This window comes from Pagrus major, chromosome 8 (assembly GCF_040436345.1).
Source record: "Pagrus major chromosome 8, Pma_NU_1.0".
Classification (NCBI taxonomy): domain Eukaryota; kingdom Metazoa; phylum Chordata; class Actinopteri; order Spariformes; family Sparidae; genus Pagrus; species Pagrus major.
This window is the reverse complement of record NC_133222.1, coordinates 20,138,072-20,155,755: the sequence shown is the minus strand read 5'-3', so window position 1 is coordinate 20,155,755 and position 17,684 is coordinate 20,138,072. Positions and strand designations below refer to the sequence as shown.

The 17,684-nt window shown below is 39.8% G+C and overlaps 1 protein-coding gene across 2 annotated transcripts in view; it reads right to left on the bottom strand.

Moving 5' to 3' along the window:
- The window catches only part of LOC141001389 (transcription factor SOX-6-like), a 120,819-nt gene that overhangs the window by 57,842 nt on the left and 45,293 nt on the right, over positions 1 to 17,684 (bottom strand). The gene's annotated exons all lie outside the window — the stretch shown is intronic.

The window sequence follows — 17,684 nt, the reverse complement described above, 5'->3', positions numbered from 1 at the left end:
TAGTTTATCAGTGTGATTTATTGCCTGATCTGCTCAGGGCACAAGGACAGAATAGAACAAATGCCAAAAGGATTGCTGCAGATTTCGAGCCGACCACAGAGCACTGTGGCCCTATTGGTTAACAAGGGCACCAAAAGGAAGTAAGCAGCGCTTTCCATGCCCTTTCACCTCCTGCGTGTCCCCGGCGTTATATTGAAAGGGCAGAAAAGAGTGAGAAGTGCCAGTGTGTAAGAAAAAGTCATGGTACACCATAGGGTAAATTGCAAAGCACTGCATTATCTGAAATTAAGGTCTGTCACAATATAAGTTTTTTACTACATGATCATGGCAAAAATAATTCACGGTAAAGACATTATTTTGATATCTAGTGGTCTATTTTTTAACTCTGTTGTTTGTGTATTTTGTCTCCTTTTTGGCAAATAAATAATCCTCAAAATACGAGTGTGGGGAGGTAAAAGGGACTCTGTAACCTCAAGTGTAAAATAGTATTCAAAAAGAACAATTACACTTCGGATGAACTTATCATCATCATATAGTGTATTACAGTATTAAATAAAATAAAGTATTATTAACGTGACAACAATATTTCATTTTTTAATATCATGGAGAAAGAGAAATCCTATTTTTATTGAACTGAATTTGAATATGAAATTGAATTTCTCCTACAGTAAATGTACATCTTATGTTATCTTTATTCAAGGTAATGATGCACATGTACCGAACGCCAGCTGATATGTCAGCAAGTGAGGAAAGAGGTCAGCAAACACAGCTAAACATGACGTGAATAAAAACTTTAAAACATTACCTCGTCTGTGAATATTTCTGCCCTCGTCACATGAAATTGATTTAATCGACAATGGCAGCATGATAATAAAGACTCCCATGATCTCTCACTACTTCACCACGTCATCAATCTACGTCATTTTTGATTGAGAGACCCCTAATGACAGAAATTACGTTCTGTGTGTTTGATCATAAAATGTAAATACTTCTTCCACCAATTTTAGGTGTGCAATAATGTGAGTGTGTGTCTGCATGTGAAACTGCTCCCCGCACATACTGTACATGTTCACACACTCCTCATCTGCCTGCGTCCGTATGTATTCTCTGGATTTCGTGCCAGTGGACACGCCACAGATGGAGTCATGGTCACGCAGGGCCCCATGCTGAAGCCTCAGCCACCAAGGACGTAAAAAAAAAACACACACACACACAAAAAGGAGACATTCTTGGGTGCTGTGCGGAAAGCATGCCCCGAGGGCTTGCCTGATTTAGAATGGTTAAGTCAGACAATAGCTCATTTGTGGTGCCTTTATCCTGACAAAAGGCGCTATAGGCATTCATAAGGGCACATGGCCTATTGTGAATGGCTTAATGTTTAGTTTGTACGTATGGGCCCATTGTGTGGTCAAGACATGCAGTGCGCCGGCCGAGCACAACTTCCTCACCGAGTCCATTAAAGCCTTGCATGTTTACAGTCGGATTATGATTGTTGTAAATAAGCTAATGCAGCCATCCAGATCACATGGGATCAGTGTAAACAAAGGGGGGGACAATGGCAGCGAGGGAGGGGTGGTGCACAGCTACACAACAAAGACTTAAAAAAATACAGGAATATATGATGGTGGTTTCCCATATTTGGGAAAAAAACAGCAGGTATTTCCAGACAGGATGGTCCACATAGCAGTGAAATAAGGTAGTTAAGACAATTTCCCCACCCTCAGGACAAAGGAATCCACCCATATTTTCACAGATTTATTGGACGAGTGGCTCCATTGCATATGAATTTGTATACATTTGGTTCAATGGGTGATATTTACAGCCACTAAAGGGGGGAAGCTGGAGGCTGGGGTCAGATGAGCTGCTTTTTTTCTCATCACAAGACCTAAAGACGCCAATGTGCGCTCGTCCAGTGGGCGTCCTATAAAACAAAATTAGGGAAGACGATTTATGGGAGCACTTAAGAAGGAAAATACAACCTGTAACTCCAATGCATCTGCATAAGTCAACCGTGTGTGTACTCTGATGCACAATTTATACCCCACGTACCGATAAACAGATCGGACACAGAGACAGTGGGGGATGGGAGGGGTGAGGTGAGAGTGGGGATGAGAAGACGAAGAGAAGAAGAAGAGAGGGATGAGAGGGGAATGTTTTACCCTAGATGGCTCTCTATCTGTCCCCGAGACCGAGTCAGGGATCAAGTGCTGTTTAGATTGGAGGGTGGATAAAAATTCCTTGCTGTCCGAACACCGACTCCTTTATCAAGTGGAGGAGAAATGCGGAATATGGGTGGTTGAAAGAAGGAGGAGGGAGACGGTGGATGAATGGGGTGAGGAGAGAAGGAAGTGTGGATGAAGAAAAACAAGAGGGAAGGTGAGTTGAGGAGCAAGATTATGAAGATGCTTGTTTCATGCTCTGTAAGTACAGAGAGCTGTATGGAAGGATGAGAGAGAGAGTTTAGAAAAGTCAGCAATGAAAGACAATGAGGGGGAGAGATGAGTCCTCGGAACAGTAAGGAGAAATTGAGGAAGCCCTCGTTAAAACATGTTTTATTTGTATTATTTTGAACTGTAGCAGTAGCTTATCAATCACCTTCTTTATTCTCCTCGACAAAAAAACAAACAGACACAAGTGTTATTGGACGTTTCTAATTGGTTGTAAAACGGTTACAACACATGACAAGGAGGAGAGACAGAGAGAAGGAGTGAGTGAGCAATAAAACCAAAAAGACACAGAAGCGAGGCGAAGGCGATAAGAAGTGGATAAAGGGAGAGAGTTGTAGTAAATCAGCACCGAGACAGCCAGTCAGCCGGCGAGTGTTTAGGGTAAACACACTTTTATCACCTGTCCCCACGCCAACCTGCCAAGAGACAGTGTTTTGGGTGTTTTACACAAGCCACAGGCAGTGTGTAACTGTGAGTGTGTGTGAGGCAAGCATCAACACTCCCAAACATCCAGTGCCAAAAACAACACAGTGTGCCACAGGCTTCCACTCAGACTGAGTCGCTCTCTCTTTTCCCTCTGTCTGTCTTTTACTCTCTCCGTTTCTATATTTTCAAAAGTTTTTCATGGAATGAACTTTTCAATAAAATGTTCTTAATAGAGCACAATGGTAGTATTTTCCCATTTCAAAGTTTTCTTAACATAGAAACACAACGTCATACTGGATAATGAAGGTATTATAATTAACTTTATTATTGTTATGGTCGTCTACTTAGCTGTACTTTATTTTTGTCAAATCACGATTTTCCCACCAGTTTGGTATGGCTGACTACAATAAACATTAACATCAGCTGATGTTGATATGGACACAAAGTCACTCAGAAGTAAATTTAAAAAGCCTTTTTTCGCCATAATTGCCAAATTCCTCCACAGCTGTCCCACAATCTGAAAGTTAACGATGTTAGCAATGCACCAAAATAGCTGACAAAATATTTGAACAAAATGTTCAGACATAATGGTAATTCAATGGCCTATATAGTTTGAGTAAACTATACAGAGCCAGCAGGCAAATAGCTTAGCATAAAGGTCAGAAGCAAGGGGAAACATTAAACACTAAATAAGCGTATTCCTCAAGATGACGAACTATTCCTTTAACTCATATCATTCCATCTTTATGTAAACAGGATTGTACATGTAAGTTATTAATAGTTTAAGTTATAAAATGTTTTTGAATCAGTAGAGCTTGTTCAGTCTCATTGTACAGCAGCAGAAAAATGTCCAGATATGTGAAGATAAAGTTGTCACACCTTCTGTGGAACATCATACATGTCAAAACAAGACAAGTCTCCATTGTGGTTGTATGGTCATTAGCCAGATATATTTTTCTGTGTTTGGCTTCAGGTGAAAGTGTGAAATTTGACCTTAATTCAAATACACAAAAGAACAATAACAATACTTGAGAGAAAGTTCCCATTTGTTTTGACATGCAGTAGGTCTACATTCAGGAAGCTGGTATGTTTGCTTTATAGAAGCATACTTAGTTCACATTTTAGATTTGATGACTTTTCAAAAGTTCCTCTATAATTCACTTGACATTTGGATGGAAACACAGCGTCTCTTTCACTCACTTTCTCTCTCACACACACACACAATGTGCTGTGCCAAAGCTCAGGAGCTCCTGAGTCTGCAGTCAAACGCCAAAGTAAAGAGAGAAAAACATTAATCTGAAAAATTAGTTAATGTTAAAAACAACAAAGGCCAGTGTTCGAGCGAGTACCTGATGTTTGTGTAACACATCTACGGCTAAAAAAAAAAAAAACATTTCAGTCTTAACTCTGCTACTGAACATGTGTAAATGGAAGCTGACAGCTACACTTTGCACTTCCAAATTTATGTCAGTGGTGTGACTTTAGCTGCAGACCCCACAGCATCAGAGAAAGAAAGGAAAAGAAAAAGAAAGAAAGAAAGAAAGAAAGAAAGAAAGAAAGAAAGAAAGAAAGAAAGAAAGAAAGAAAGAAAGAACGAGCAGCTGAACAGACAAAAAGATAAATAATACAGAAACAGACAAACAAAAACAGTAAAGAAAGGTAGAGAGACAATAAAATTAAAGAAAAAGTGAAGAGCTGAAGCGAGAGGCTGACCGACAGAAACAGACAGATAGGAAGAAAGACACAGAGAGATAGAGCGAGAGCGGCTGATAGAGTGAAAGAGAGAAATAGAGCGAGAGAGGCACAGAGAGAGCAGCTGTCCTAACAGCTGGCCAGCAGGATTGATGTCTCAGTGAAATAAAACTCAACATATGTCCAAACATGAGGAGACAGGCCAGCCAGGAGGAGGAAAAAGATACACACAGACAACACACACACTCACACATTCACACTGATATGAGAACACTGCTACACTCTGAAGCACTTGAACATACAACACACACCACACACACTGATTAAAGAATGCCAGTACAGTGCTGAGACATTTAATTGCACAGAGTTTATAACACACACACCAACACACACACACACACTACACACATACACTTCCAATGGTCTATCACTGCTCGCTCAGTGTTGTAAAACCATTAAACTGCAGAGTGGTTAGCCTGGCTGCGTGTTAGCACGGTGTCCATTTCACACACACTATTTTCATCTGTCAGATGACACCGAGACTCTCTTGTCGCAGAACATGGCCTGAGAAAGCAGCCGGCCCCCGAGGTCGGAGGGGGAGGTGGGTTTCTGAGGGATAGTAGCCCTGTGTAACCCTCTTTTCATACGTCACCCCTTCATACACTCACACACTTATACACTTATACACACACATTCTCTTGCTTTTGCTGCCCAGTGATATGCTCAGAGTAGGCCACCTGTAACAATGCAACAAAACATTGCCGTGAATTAAAAATGTGGTATAAAAAAAAGGATAAATGGGGAGATAGAGTAGCTAAAATTCTGATTGATGGATAAATCTGTTGATTATTTTCTTGCTCGCTGGACTATACCGTTATTGGTCTGCAAAATGTCAGAAAATAATGAAGAATGCCTTTCACGATTTCACAGAGCCAGAACCAACATATTGCAGGTGACAAGGCTGCGAAGCCAGTAGCTGTGTCCCAATTCAGGGGCTGCATCCTTCGAAGGACGCAGCCTTTGGAGGGACCTTCGAAGGCCGCGTCAACCGTTGTTAAATGGGGTGGTCTAGCCTTTGGAGTATTTCCTGGTTGTGTCACCAGATGTTCCCGCCCTTACCCTTACGTCACGATTAGAGAGTAGAGAGTTTGACAGAAAAAAGTTGGAGGTTTTAAGGTCCCTTGAAGTTTTACATATCTGGTGTTGGATGTTCAAATGAGTAAAAACCAAGTATAAACCCAATACTTACATTTAAATGTCAGATCTGCGCCACTTGATGTTGCCATTTTCTTTCTTTCTTTCTTACTTCTTTTTCGGGACTGAGCAGTGGCGCACAAAGAATCTTGGGATATGGGAGGCCACGAAGGATAGTAGCGGTGCATCCTCCAAAAAGAGGGAAAAGAAGGCCGCATTTGTGGGGTCATTTGAAGGAACCTTCGAATTGGGACAGCCTTCGCGCGGCGTTGTGACGTAATTGCCGTCCTTCGAAGGATGCAGCCCCTGAATTGGGACACAGCTAATGACTGCTGCTCTAGACTGCTTTTCACCGTTTGTAAGTGAGAAACCACTAGATACAGCTGATAAGGGACCACTGAGTTCCAAAATTAGTAAATGTCACACCACTGGATTTTTTTGAGGAGACAATCTCCTGCCGTGTTTGTGGCGACATAACCTCCAGACAGCTCCAGCCATCTTTGTTGACCATAAGCACAGGAATGTGACAGGAGAAAAATTTATAGCAGAGTGAGTTAATTAGTATCTGCTACTCCAACCAGCTGACAGTCAGAAAGTAATTTCAGCATTTTTATATCCTGATCTGACAAAACAAAACAAATTAATAATTCAGCATAAAGATCACCTAATGGCAGTTATGGGCATACATTTACATGGCAACCAACCTACACCCTAGTTCTGACCTTTGATCTTTAACACAGAGCAAAATTAAACTGCTGTATTTAACTTCACCTGCAGCTGAGAGACTAAAGACAGGCCCCAACTTTGCCTGGATGGAGCTTTCATTCCCACTGGGGCCACCCACGCTAAAAATACTCACACAGTACTCCCTCCCGGCAGTGTGAAGTACTTTATGTGATATAAGGTGGCAGTGCTGCAGAAGGCGCTGGGTCAAAACCCTGCCGCCCTGAATTAGACAAAGGATAGTGTTTCGACTGAAGGTGTGAGCTTAAAACTAGAAAAGCCTGGCTGCTGATCCCTGCTGTGCCACCAGAGAGGTCAGGTCTGCCCTGAATTATGGCACTGATATTGACAACCAACAGTCTGAAGGTTGGGAAACTCACTCACTGCACTGATGGAGCAGCAAAAATTAAAGATAAAAATCTCACGTCATCAGAACTAATGAAGTCTGACTTACTCAAGACACGTTTGGCAACACGTGGGCAGATGGTACATCTTAATACTGGCTGATTTCATTTCTCAACTATCACTTGCTTTGTGAAGGAATAAAATCCCAACATTTTTCTCATATTTTCCAACTTCTCCACCTCAGCTCTGGAGCTGGAGAACAATCAAGCAAGAGTGACTGATAAGCTTTAAAAGCTGTACAAGCTTGGGCACATAATGATGCACAGCAGCAACAAGGTCACTTTGGATTTAATTAATTTTAAATGTTAAGTAAAACATCTATTCACTGTATTATTTTTTTAAAATAAAGTACATTTTGAGTTTCTTTAATAAGGTTTCTTTGTGGAGAATACATTATGTGAAATGTTTGTATTTAGACTGGATGGACAAAAAATGGCAATGCAAAGTCACTGAACTTGGGTCTTCAACTATCAAGAGACTGATAGTTTTAGATAGATTTCTCCACTTCATTTTTTTTTTTTAAAATCTTTGTTTTCAGAAAAAAAAGACTATTTGAACCTGAATAGACATCCAGTTTGAAAAATTGCTTCTTTGTTGAACGCACGCTTCCAAATCACCAGTTCAAGACCCGGGCTTCTGGTTCCACTTTAGGCATGATATATGAAACCCTACCCTACTTAGCGCACACACACACCGACACAGACAAACACACATACATACAGCGTGATGTGTGGTTCAGACACAATAGAAGCGTTGTTTTGGACCGACCCTCAGGGAAGCTGATGTGGGCTGGATCTATGGTTTAGGTCACAGAGGAGAGATGGGGGGGGCTCAGGGAGCCAAATATCAGTGGGGGGGTTGAGTTGAGTCGACAACCGCTCCACAGCTGACCAAAGAAGAGTAAAGGAAAGTGGATCCAACATGGCCACCTAAACCTCAAACCGACCCCAATCTGCCCCAACCCCAAACCTGACAACACCTCCATATCAGAAAAGTGTGCAGGATGAGATGGAAAATGCATCAGTGACACAGCTGCTCCTTATATTAGCTGTGATTGGAGCTATCATCAAATTCACATCATCAGGCATCATCTAGTTTATGTTTAGGAGTGGCATGTCCATGAAACAGATTTTTCAAAATAAATGTTTTACTTTTAGATTAGATGTCAGATACATTTGGTAAAAAAAAAAATAAAAAGGGGGGGGGGGAATCTGTAAGAATACACACTTGTGTATTAAGATTAAATAAAAGTCATCGTATTACTCTCTTGTCTTTATTTGCATATGTTTGATGTTGAAGTAATCCAAAAGTAATCAAGTTACATTACTTTAATATTGTGATACTTGGATTAGGTTACCGACACTGGTAATTAGTAACTGCATCAGATTACATTTTTAAAGTGACCCTCCCAATCCAGTTAAGTTTAGAGTTCAGAGCATACTTCCAGAACACAGAGGATCTCATCATGCACCAGATGCCTTCATATGTATTTATAACATTTTTAACTGTCATAAATAAAAAAAGACAAAGATCAAGTCACAGATTTATTCATCAAAACAAAAAAATCGATGACTCCAAGTTTTCAAGAAAATTACTTTGTAAACAAGTAAAATGATCTAATAAATTTTGGAAAAATGACAAGTTAATTAAAGAATGCACTGTATATCAAAGCCATGTGTGTGATGGTTCAACAGCAGATAATAGTCCACATCTTTGAAGCGCCGTGTCAAACACGCTCCACTGGCCTCAAACATGATGTATTTATTGGCTCTGACACAGGCAGTATCTTTTTTTTTTTGTTACAGTTATATCATGTTGGCCATTGCCAGATGCTGAATTATCAGGTGAACAATTTAGCATTTAACTGAAATCCTAGTGAAAAAAGGAGTACTTGATAAAATCACAATTTAATCTGATTCTTTTGGACGACATTCAAAACTGTTCCAGCAAACCACATCGCATGCGCTCGTACCATATGCTGGCTGGCCTGCAGCCAAACTGAGTAGCAGAGGGCTACCAGGCATATCCCACTGACTGTATTTGTAGTCAAGACCCACTGGCTGTGGCTGATCATTAGTAAAGAGATCCCTATCAATTACAGGGGAAGAGATTGAAATCAACCACAAAAAGTCCAAAGGGAGTCGGCCTGTTGGCAGAGCTGAGGAGAGCAGCACTGACCACTAAACACTCGGATATAGATCAGTAGATTCAAGATTTAAGAATGAAGCTTATGTTTGAAAAAAAAAAGCACAGACATTCTACACACACAGTGCTGCCATAACATGGAGAGTCAGGACAGTATTTTATGCACAAGCAGCTCAAATGCTAATCTACATGCACGCACACACAGAGACACACAGACAAAGCCTCTACCTGCACACAATCACAGCTCAAGCTGCCAATCCCATAAAGGAGGGCAAACATAGTGCCAGGGCCAAGACCCTGTTAATTAGCCAATAAGCTTAACTCTCGGGGCCGACCCAACTAGCCTGTTAAGCTGTCATCACAACTACTTCCACCTGAGTGTATGAATCCATAAGCCCTCACACACAAACAGGACAGGCACACAGGGCTTACAGGGCCTGCTTAAGTTCGAAGTTCAGTAATGCACCATAGCTTCATCTGCAGCTTAGTTGAAAAAGCCTGCAGATAAATTAATCATCAAGCGTTATTACTGACAGGCCCGGGCTGGTAGCTAAATTGCTAATCGGAAGAAAGATCCTTTTGTTCCCCTGTAACAAAAACAATATCTTGTCTAAGTCAGGTAGAGCATCTGCAGCAGGCATAGATGCTGAATACACAGAGGGACACTAGTCAAAGATGCGCATGATTTCGCATCAACCCCAACTCACCAGCTCACTAGACCCCCATCCAGAAGAGGACTTACTTTCAACAGTTTGAGTGGCTGTAACAGCGGAAATGTTGAAACAGGCTTTGAGCTGTGAGCAAGAACAAAACGAAGCCTGGCAGAATGTCTCTATTGTCACAGAGCAGCAGGGTTAAAAGCAGGCTTGGCCTTACTCTGACCTCCTCCACCAGCTGGGGAAGCCATTATATGGGTGATTGGGTGCCCAACTCTGGCCTGGCTTCCACTCAAGACACTGTGCAGACTCCTCATAACTGGACAACACAGGCTTAAACACACAGAACAAGGAAGAGGCTCATAAAACAGCTGCTGCACAAGAAGCTACTAGAGGTCACAGGACAAGAAGAGTGTTGGTGTGAAGGAGACAGTCAATCAAGAGCAAACTTATCCCCCTTACAGTACTTTGTGGATTACACCTACATTTATTTGTTAAAAACAGTTCAGACAACTTGGCTTTGACTGTAGGTGTCTTTGTAAAAAATAACCTATGAGGTTTTAAGGTCCTTTAAATTTGATTTTAAAACCAAAAGCAGTTGTTGTGGGTTCTGAATAAAATGTAGTTTTCATGACTAAATTAGCATAAATAATTTTCACAACTGAAAAATACAAAAACGTTTATTTTTAAAACTTCAAAAACTCTCTTAAACTGCTTCATTAGGACTGTGTGGGCGTGGTTTGATCAGACTTGATTGACGATTGGCAATGCACACGGACTCCCTAAAAAAATTGGTATTTCTCCCTTGGGTGGCGCCTTATGTCCTGGGTTGCTTGGTGTGTGTTGTTTGGTGATCATCACTGCTCCTGTCCCATTTGAAACCAAAAGTGAATTCTGATTTATTAATTTAATCCAAACCATGATCTTTTCCAAAACCTAACCAAGTTTTTTTATATGAATCTAACATTGTAAATTTATTTTCTAAACCTAACCAAACTGCAAATGAAAAATGGAGTCTAAAAGCCATAAAACAAAACTTGTTTTACTCATGGGACACAAACTCTGGTCGCTCACTAAAAAATCATAGGTACAATCCACTCGGCCAGCTCATTACTCAGATTCTTCAATAATTATGCATTTTTATACTCCATCATCTAAATATTTATAAAAGTTTTTCCAGCAGAAAACTTCTCATGAAGCCACCCAACAGTCTCACAAGGCATAATATCATCTTCCATGCACATAGAGGAGGTACAATACACAAATTGTTGAGAAACAAGATCCACTCAGAGCACAAGCAGAGACGGTCACAGAGCTCGCTGAAGCATGCACTGCACCATCCAGGCAAAATATAAGTTTTTAGGTAGTACCACACGTGAACAGCCTCTTAACTGTCACCAGATTGTGATAGCTTATTTTGATTGGTGCACTTTGTGACATCACCACTTTCCAACCCCCCACCTATTTCAAGCAAGTGACAAAGAGTACATACACAAATACAGAAATATCTCCTGAAAAAAATAAAAGATACAATTTAAGTTCACATAGGACTTTGTTTCTCATCATAAGAAGCTGATTGAGAAAATAGGGCTTTTATTCATGCAATGATTTATAACTCAACATATTTCCAGCTGAAATAGGACAAAAAGGGAAAATGGCTTCTAAATGGCATCTAATTATGAGTTCAAGTTACCACAAAAATGGATCAATTCATGATGACTTATGAAAAGAAAGCCGGATTTGTTGCATCGCAGACATGCACCGTCACATCATGTTGCCACTAATGCCAGCCTGGAAGCTGTGATGTTGACCATTTCCATATGATGGGAGGGGCAGCTGGCGATGTTCACAAATTTGAAACTGTATCATCAGTCAGGGTTTTGGTGTATGCCTAGAGGTAGTAACAAAACCTGCTGTTTTCTTTTAACAATTATATATTTCTGGGATCTATTCCAAATGTAATAATAAATTGTATACGGTTTTGATGCAACGGATTGTGCACAAACCTCCTAGACCAATGCCTCTTGACTGATGGGTAACCATCAAATACTGTCTGACTGCCTGTCAACACTGTGAATGTTGAGCAATCATGAAAAAACATGAGAGCAATGTCCTGTTAAATTTGTGAGTTGTATACAGTTGGAAGCCTCGTTCTCTCCAGTCAGTCTACGTGCTCTCATCTTAGACTGAGACAACAGCAGATGTGCTCTTATATCATCTGTAGCACTTAGAAGAAGAATTCTCAGACTTAACTCCAGTTTAGAAGTCGAATTCATAAATTAGTCACACAGGTGTCCGTTTTGTAACCACTCTGCAGTGGTACAGTGCAGCGGTAATTGAGCCCAATCTCATTTGCAAATGAAACACGTGAATTGTACAGTTATTCATACGGGCTCGAGAGTAAGCAGGGATTAGAGTGATGTTAAGTGTTTGCAAGGCGCCAGAGCTGCTCTAGGCACATTAGACGGCTGACTAAGTTGGCATGAGGGCACCGTGCCCATGCCAGGTCCCGTTAAGAGCGGGTCGGGGCCCGGGGAGGCACAACAATACAGATAATGATAATTCAGTCATCAAACTGAGGGAGCTTGATTGCACACTTCACTTGGTTTCGTGTCCATCAGGCAGAATGGTTTGGGTTGACATTCAGATAAATGTGTCCACTTTTGACTGTTTTTTTCAGTTTTGTATTGAGGGCTCAAGGAGACAAGGTGAATTCAGAGTAATGATGGCAAACAAGTACCCTATCCATGATAAGAGACGGGTTATTGTTCGGGTTAATTCTCTGTTTATTACAAGCTTTTATTTCCCATCCTCTTTATCTCTTATTTTTAGCTACAAAATGACAGAGGATGGAGGAGCGTTTCCATTCCACAGGATGTCTGGTGCCCACATTTTCTCTTCTGATGTTTCCTCATCCTGACCTTGAACATTTTATTCAGTAACCAGCCAGTTAAATAAGGGCTAAGTGCTTAGCTCCATATAGAGGATACCTTTTGTATGCAGCAAGCCCTTGTGTCTAAACCTTCTCACAATGCAGGCACAACCAAACATAAATGCAAAACCTCGGACCTTCACCCACTTGGTCATGGTGAAAGTCCAGACAGAAGGGATGTGTTTGCAGCAGCCAGCTGTGTGGCAACACGGCTGACACAATCCTGAAGAGTTCTTTATATCTTTTAAAAGCTGAGGCGGCAGTTGGGTTAAAAAAAAAAAAAACTCCCACATTGCAAAGCGAGGCCATGTCTATTCATTAGAACTGTCACAGGCACTTAGGGCTCCTCTGAGCAGCGGACAGCTAACAGCCTGCCGACAGGGGGTGAGCGCAGCGCGAAGGCTAACAACGACATCATCCACACTTTAGCTCAGGGCTACAGTGCACAGAGGGGTCAGCCATGTTAGGCTAAGTGAGTGCTCAGTGGCTAATAGGGTCTGTTCCATTTGATCATACAGCCAATCTAACCTGGGAGAGCTCAGCTGACTGGACCCTTTTCAGCAGGAGGCAGAGGGGGAGGCGAGGGACGGCATTGTTCAAGCTTTAATGTGCTTGCCTTTTGAGCGCTGATGATCAAATCTGGTCATACTATAAAAGGGTTCTGAACAAAACCATGTTTTCAGTGTCAGTCTAAGTTAACACATACCACAGAAGTGACGGAAAAAGATTTGGAGCGAATGCAGAATAAACCTGTGGAGCTTTCTGCCGTGCAACGTTTGAAATACAAAATGATCCACAGCAGGAGTCAGTTTATAAGCCTATTTACCATCATGGCCTTGCACTCCTGTCTGCATTACATTCGTACAACAAACAAAAAATCTGCAAGTAAATGATTTGCCTTTACCCGTAATACACAACAAAGCTTTATATCAGGATGTGAGCAAGGTTGCCTGTTAAAGAGGGTTTCCAAAGATGTGCCAAAAGTGGTTTCAAAGGTTCCTCAAGTTGAAGGATGAAAACAGAAAGGGAGAGAGAAACAGCAACCCCATCAACATACAGAGGGGAGTTGTAATGAAATGAAGAAGCACAATTCCAACAAATATAAAGAAAAAGGGTGTGGATGTTTATTGCTCAACGGTTTTCAATGTAACTGTTTGAATGCTTCATTTAGTGACATCTCCTTTACTGACATCTATTGATCAACGTCTCTCATTTTACCTAAACTCAAAAAGCTGAGGTACTTGTCAATCTCCATACGTAAGGTTGCATTAGGTTCTAAATGAATTGCATTTCCACAGCAGTGCATGAAAGACATTTTAACAATGCGTCTTCAAGGACCACACAGCAATTCACATGGATGTTTACAAGGCCCAGAGTTATTATTCATGCTAACGCTGTATGATTCAGTGTGCCTGGTTATATTGCACATCTTTATCTCATTTGTTTTTCTCTTAGCTAAGTGTTTGCAGCCTGATCAATGCCTCTTGTCATTGGGGACATCAGCTCTGCTACTTAACAAAGGAAGAGTAGAATTCAATAGCAAGCTGTGGGTTTTTTTCCCTTCTTTGTCCCTAAAGAAGGGGGAAAATGTGGAGGAAATCTGAGTCATTTTGGGCATCATTGGGTGAAATATTTCAGGCTGTATTTACAGATGAACTATGGTGCTGTTGTTGCATCTCTGTGTAAAACCCACTGCTTCTCTGTTTGACTTCATAGAGCTTGTCTTTTCAGACACAAGACAGCACAGACACCAATGAAAAGTGATTATTTACAGTTTTTTTGTTTGTTTGTTTGTTGATTTTCTAGCTAGAAGCTGTGACCCAAATCATAACTAAGGGAACCTCAAATTCAACATGACGCCCCTGTTTTCTGAATTTGAACACATCGTGCATTCTTTTCTGCCACACAGTAAACGTTTAGTAATTAGTCTTTTCTGTGCTACATGATCAAAATAATTTATTTTTTTTTAAAGTAAGATCACCTTGTCAGATTTTATCTTATACTGTTGTTTTTTAAGTTAAATATGTTTAAAAAAAAGTCTGTTTACTCATGGAAGTAAGTTAAAACAAGTCTATACTGACATTTGAACTTACTGAAAAGGATTGATATAACTCGAGTGTATGTACTGCACATCATTTGAAAGTCTAAAGACAAGTTAATTGTACACAGAATGAAACACCAGGCTGGGAATGCTATGTTTTCTAAGGTAATAAGAAAAGTCAACACTTTAATATACACATACTCAAAAAGTTCGCCACAAATCACATGATCACACAGGATCACACTTTTCTTGCTCATCTAGTTAAAAGCCATGAAATATCATCCAGTCCAATATGAGACTTGAAAGCTATTGTGATTAAACAATCAAAAATCCTGAAAAAACTAAAGAAGTTTTATTCATGTTACCTGTGACAGATTATTTTAGTCCCTTGCAGTTTTAAATGCTGCACAAACAACAAACTGCAGCAAACAGGAACATTTATTTTGATATATTCAACTGCACAGAACAGGGCCATACGATTTAAAAGAAGCAGAATCAGAAGCTAAGCGGGGTCGAGCCTGTTGAGGATGGGAAAGGAGCAACCTGCACATGTGATGGAAAAAAGTGAAAAGAAGACACACACTTAAAGTTGTCCCCCAGCACATCCTTCCACTCACGTTCCCTTTGATTTGACAGGAAGATGTCACAACACTTTTGAACACAGTCACACACACACATTCACAGGTTTTTCCTTTCTGTACTGTAGATAAGAGGCGAAGCTACCTATCTTTCAACTAAAGACACTGTGTACAGTATTACGCCTCTGGCTGTCCCACTCGGGCCCACTTTACTGTATCAATAACAAAGTAAAAACCTTTAAATGAGAGAGATCAACCGCTCCTCTGATATCATCATGATTACTATGTGCACATAACAGTAAAGAGGGGTGTTAGATGGTTTTAGATCTGGCTTGCTGTGGGGTGGGAAGGGGCAAGCTGAGGCATGCTGGGAGACTCTGGCGCTTTCCTGTATTAGTGGTGAAGATCAGAGGAGCAGAGGAGCAGAGGAGAAAGGGATACCAGTGTTTTCACTGATTGATATTGTGATCTAACAAGCAAGGGATCTGTCAGGTGTAATTTTAGATGTTCAAAGATCCTCTGAAGAGGATGTGTTCAGAAAGGGAAAACAAAATACAGGTAAGGCTGTTCTCGCTTTATTTGAGAGTGAGGCGTAAATGAGGGACAACAGCATCCTGTCTATTAAATATGAGGGAATAACCTCAGCTCTGAAACTGTTTTAAAATGCTCCTCAGTCACCTTCTATCAATAACAAAACTCGCTCGGGTTGCCACCTAGGATAGCCATCTCAGAAAAAATAATGGTTTTAAATCATCATGGTACTTTATATGACCATAATTATGACAGTAATTATAATTATTTTCAGTTACAATGACCCTTAAAGGGATAAAAAGAGTTGTTTAGTTTTTTTTAGGTTTTTTTTATTAAGTGCTATATTATAATTATAATTTTACTTTCAAAAATATGTCCTGACAGATTTAAAAAAAAAAAAATAAAAAAAAATCCATAAAATACCTGATTTCAATAGCATTGATAAGCAAATGTACACAGTACAATAACAGTAATTTTACATAACACAGTATACCTTGAAACTGGTATATCGCTGCAACTCTAAAACTGTTGTTGTTAAAAATCAACAATGTGCCACATGGTCAAATGTTCTTTAGAGTTATTGTGAAGCTGAAATCTGTATCTTATTTTTCCTAGAATGTCATTATTTCCTGACTGTTGTTAAAGATAAAAAAAAAAACACATTTAGTTGCTGTTTATGTGCTGTTATTCACTCTGATTGCTTTAGCTGTCTGGCTGACAATGCAAATAAAGTCTGTTCAAACCAGATCTGTTGTATACAAAATTACATAAACATAAAAAACACTGCAAAATTCATAATCCGAGTTTTGTATTTTTTGTATTAGTTTTTTATTTGTTGCTTTCTAGTCAAAAAATTCTCATTACACTTAATATAAGACACAATAACCTAGAAAGCAGTGTTGTAAAAAGTACCTTGAATAAAAGTAAAGATATTGTGTTAAAATGTTACTTTACTGGTAAAAGTGAAAGTCACGCTTATAATTAGTACTTGAGAAATAGTCTTAGAGTATTGTATTAAATGTACTTGAGTATCAAAAGCAATCTTCTGGCAAAAATACACGTAAAAGTGAATTATACATATTTATATGTACAGTATGTATACTGCATTCTTTGGGTCGACCGATTACCCACCTGGCCGATCGCAGTGAGTAAAAAGTATAATATTTGCCTTCAAAATGTAGTAGAGTAAAAGTTTTAAAAACTAATTTAAAGTCAAAGTACCTCAAAATTGTACTTAAGTATAGCAACTGAGTAAATGTACTTAGTCACATTCCAACACTGCTAGAAAGTAACATTTCAGTGAGACAACGGGACTTGTTTTGAGACCATTTTCACATGTTGCTAATGGCAGACACTTTTACTTGTTACAAGCAAGGAGCAACAGATGTATATTTTGTAAATATTACAAAACATACATTGTGTGCGAATGTATCCTATCAATCAAATATGTTACAGATTGAATAATCCAGATATGGGTTAACACACAACAGTATGAGATGACTTTACCAGCACATACGTGGTTTCTCTTCCTTTTGTTGTAGTTCCAACATCACTTTGTGATCGATTCATCTATAATACTTGAGATATTTGCAAACTGATGCACCAGTCAATTTAACTAACTATAAAAAAAAAACTGACAGTGAAGAATCAACAGTTCTGAAACTTACATGTCTACTGGTTGCTCTCTTATTCTACTATTGCACAGTGAATTACTCTATGGAAAGAAAAATATGCAAAAAGGGGCCTTTGAATTAAAGGTTTATCCTGCTCCAGTAAGGGAAATCCAAATGGGTAACATGAATGAGCTCCATAACTCCTTTTTTAGCATTATGAAACCCTTGAATAAGGCATTTAGCCGCAAATGATTGAACCTTGTAAGTCCTTTTTTGATCGTTTCCCTGCTTCCAAATGAGT